Source organism: Humulus lupulus, chromosome 5 (genome assembly GCF_963169125.1).
Source record: "Humulus lupulus chromosome 5, drHumLupu1.1, whole genome shotgun sequence".
Taxonomy (NCBI): domain Eukaryota; kingdom Viridiplantae; phylum Streptophyta; class Magnoliopsida; order Rosales; family Cannabaceae; genus Humulus; species Humulus lupulus.
In genome coordinates, this window is record NC_084797.1 from 137,843,178 (window position 1) to 137,847,680 (window position 4,503).

Below are 4,503 nucleotides of genomic sequence, written 5' to 3' on the forward strand. Positions count from 1 at the left end.
GGGGAAAATGTTTACCCAAAAATGGTTATTGATGATGTGGAAAAGATTTCTCACACGTGGATTGACACGGGGTGTAATTAAAGGGCAAAGGTGATGTTTTACTATCTACCAGAAGCACACATCATCGTCAGTGTTAATTTTTTATACGACCAGGCTGATCATCAAACATATTTATTTCCTTCTTAGGTTGTAATATAATATCAACTGCATTTGAATATTTCTTCATATTTATCCTTGATACACAATTATTAAGGAAAGATATGACACGTTAGCATGTGTAACCCTCCTTGAGCCTATAAATATATATGAAATAGCTCAAGGAAGGGACTTTTTGGATTCATTAGCTTTTTTGCTTGATATTGAGAGAGAAAGAGCCATAGTGATTGTTCATCATACTATTGTAATCCTTCCAAGGTTGGTGAAACTCAAAGAACCCTAGTTCTTTGATCACGACTTTGAAGTTCAATAATAACAATACACTAAGTGGACATAGGTTGTTATAAATCATTGGGGCCGAACCACTATAATTCCTTGGTGTTTTTTCCCTTTCCATTAGATTATCTTTTCAAGTGTCGTTCCATATTTTATCGTATATTTGACTCCGTGTCGTTGGCCAATTCCAAGGTCAACACCAACATTACCGAACTTTGATAGGTACGGAGACCCAATATCTCACGTTAATAAGTTTGAGATACAAATGGATATACAGAAAGTGTCGAAAGATGCCCGCTGTCGGATCTTTCCAGCGACACTATCTGACACTGCCCAGGAGTGGTTCTTTAAGTTCCCTCCTGCTAGTATAGTATCTTGGGAGATGTTCGTTAAGGAATTTTATGGAAAATTCTACACGGGTCGCGTACACCCCACAGAGGCCAACCAGCTGGTCGAGATACGACAGAAGGAGGGAGAGCCCATAAAGGAATATGTCCAATACTTCATGCGAGTAGCAGCTAAAGCCAAGACAGTGGGCGATGAAGGTAAGATGATGGCTCTAACTGCTGGGGTTAGGCGCCATTCACCCCTCTGCAGTAGCCTCAGAAAGAATGGGGGTAAGAAGTACCCAAGAGATTTTGGATCGGGCTGATCGATATATCAAGCTCGAAGACGTGATTTCCAACGAAGGGAAATCGCCAGCAAAAGACAAGGGGCCCAAGGAAGAAACCGCCAAAGCCGCCAACGGGTCGGAAAAGCCCAATGGCAACGGCAAGGGCAACAGGAATGGCAATGGTAGGAACGGTGGAAAATGGGCGAACAATGAACCCTCAGCTTCTGAGAGTAAACGCCCTAAAGACAATCGATACGAGCCAAGATTCACCAACTCCACAGCCCTTGTCGAAAGCCGAACATAAGTCTACCAGGCGACCAGCTCAAGCGTGCCTTACAAGCGACCCGCAACTATAAGGAAAGATATCTCCAAGAGAGTTACGAAAAATTTCTATCGTTTTCACAATGACTACGGGCATGAAACCAATGAATGTAACCAGTTGAAAGACGAGATTGAGTTCCTGATTAGGCAGGGACATTTACAAAGACATGTGCGAGCCGCAAGGTGGCAACGAGCAGGCGCCTGCATGCCAACGCTCGCCACCTCTACAGCCAGCTCCTGTGGCAGGCACTTTACTCACCATCTGCAGAGGCCCACATCTTGCAGGAGACAGTGGGAAGGCATGGGAACGATACGCTCAAACCCTACGCCACGACCAGGACATCGAGATGATGAATGTGGAGGATCGAGCACTGAAAAAGGCTCGAACAGAGGATAAATTGATAACCTTCTCTGAAGACGACGCCCAGCACGTGCGATTCCCACACTCTGATCTGCTAGTCGTAGACGTACAAATTGCCAACATGATGGTAAAGAGGGTGTTGGTCGACACGAGAAGTTCGGTCAACATCCTGTACAAGTCTTCGCTGGAAATAATGAAGTTGTCCATCAAAGACCTAGAGCCATGCAACCAAACCATTTATGGTTTTTTCGGTGAAGGGCTCGCCCCAACAGGGTTGATTAGGCTTCTAGTTACAGCAGGTACTGCACATGCTAATAGGACATTACTCACTACTTTCATAGTAGTTGATTGTCCTTCAACATACAATGTTGTAATTGGGAGATCAATTTTGGTCGACCTATGGGCCATCACTTCAATATGGCACCTTGCCATGAAATTCCTGACAGACGCAGGGGTAGGATGCGTATTGGGAAATCAGCGGGAAGCAAAGGAGTGCTACAACGCCTCGATATCCAAGGCCAAGAAGGGTGTATCGAGAGATGTTCCTGGAAAAGAGTTGCAAGTGGCAATTGATGCTCAGGCCCACTCAGGTGATAATGTCACCAAATAGGGCGTTGAACAAAGTGAGGATAGAGACTTTGATCCTTGCTTTGGGGATTTTGAGGAAGAAATTGGACCCATCAAGGATCTTGAAGAGGTCCAACTCAATGAAGAAAATCTGACCAGGGTTGTGAAAGTCGGTAAAAACTTAGAGACAACAACAAAATCAGCACTGGTGGAGTTTTTAAGCAGGAACCAAGAAGTCTTTCCCTTGTCGCACAAAGACATGGTCGGAATAGACCCTGCAGTCATCAGCCATGTCCTAAACATCGACAAGATTTTTCACCCAGTGCAACAAAAAAGAAGGCTGCTCGACAAAGATAGATCAAAGGCCTTAAAAGAAGAAGTCGAAAAGCTAAAGGAGAATGGATTCATCAGAGTGGCGTTTTATCCATCGTGTGTCTCTAATCCCATGCTAGTTCCCAAGCCAAATGGCAAGTGACGCACGTGCGTGGATTTAACAGACCTTAATAAAGCCTGCCCCAAAGATTGTTTCCCACTCCCAAGAATCGACCAGCTGGTCGATGCTACTGCAGGGCATGAGATTCTCTCATTCATGGATGCATACTCCGGGTATAATCAGATTTGTATACATCCCTCTGATGAGGATCACACTAGCTTTCGGACTGATACAGGGCTTTAGTGTTACAAAGTGATGCCCTTCGAATTGAAAAACGCTGGTGCGACTTACCAGCGACTCGTCAACCACATGTTTAAGAAGCTGATCGGCACAAACATGGAGGTCTATGTCGACGACATGCTGGTCAAGTCGAAGAAAGAAGAAGGGCATGTAAAGGATTTCCAGGAGTACTTCAATGTCTTAAACAAATATCAAATGAAGCTAAATCCCCTTAAATGCTCTTTCGGAGTAGGATCAGGATAGTTCTTGGGATTTATAGTTAACTCGAGAGGAATTGAAGCCAATCCTGAGAAAATTAAAGCTCTGATCGACATGAAATCGCCAGCAAAGATTAATGATGTTCAAAGCTTAACCGGAAGAATTGCTGCTCTTAATAGATTCATTTCAAAGTCAGCAGATAAATGCGTCCCATTTTTTAATCTACTTAGAGGCAATAAAAAGTTTGAATGGACGGAGGAGTGCGAGTAGGCTTTTCAAGTATTGAAAACTCATATGGCATAACCACCCATCCTGTCAAATTCGGTCGATAAGGAAACTTTGTTAATCTACCTGGTGATCATGGAATATGTTGCTAGTGTCATTTTAGTAAGGGAGGAAGAAGGCGTGCAGAAGGTCGTTTATTATGTAAGCAAGAGGCTAATTGGAGCAGAGCTACGGTACCCACCTATTGAAAAGTTAGCCTATTGCTTAATTTTGGCCTCCAGGTAGCTGCAGCCTTACTTTCAGGCTCACCCAATCGCGGTTTTGACCGACCAGCCTCTACGGCAAGTCCTACACAAACCAGAGGCTGCGGGTAGATTGTTAAAATGGACAGTCGAACTTGGGCAGTTTGATATATCTTACTTACCGTGAGCAGCGATAAAAGGGAAAGCCCTGGCTGACTTCATTGCAGAGTTTACTGAACTTATAGATAGCGAGCAGACAGGAACCCCCTCCGACTGAAGAGCATAATGAGCTTGAGTCTCAAAACCAAGCTCCCTCATGGAAATTATTTATAGATGGTTCTTCTAACGAGTGCCATGCCAGAGCAGGAGTGATATTGATAATGCTGGAAGGTCATCGATTTCCTGTGCAATCAGGTTTGACTTCACTGCTTCTAACAGCGAAGCCGAGTATGAAGCATTACTTGCTGGGTTGCGGTTAGCCTGGGACATGAATATAAAGGTGCTCGACATCTACAATGATTCTCAGCTGGTGGTAAATCAAGTCATGGGAGAGTACCAAGCTCGAGGTTTAAAGATGGTTACCTATTTAAACAAAACAAAAGTTCTATTGGCTCAGTTCGACAAATACACCCTCCAGCAAGTACCTCATGACCAGAATTCCAATGCCGATGCTTTGGCCAAGTTAACAAGTGAGAAGGATGCTGATACTTTGAATATAGTACCGGTTGAGCGGCTAACAATTCTAAGCATCCAAGCAGAAGAGACTGCTATGGTGATCCAGATGACAGATGCATGGATGACACCATATATAGAGTATATAACGCAAGGCACATTACCAACGGACAGAAACAAAGCCAGGGCCCTTCAGTGG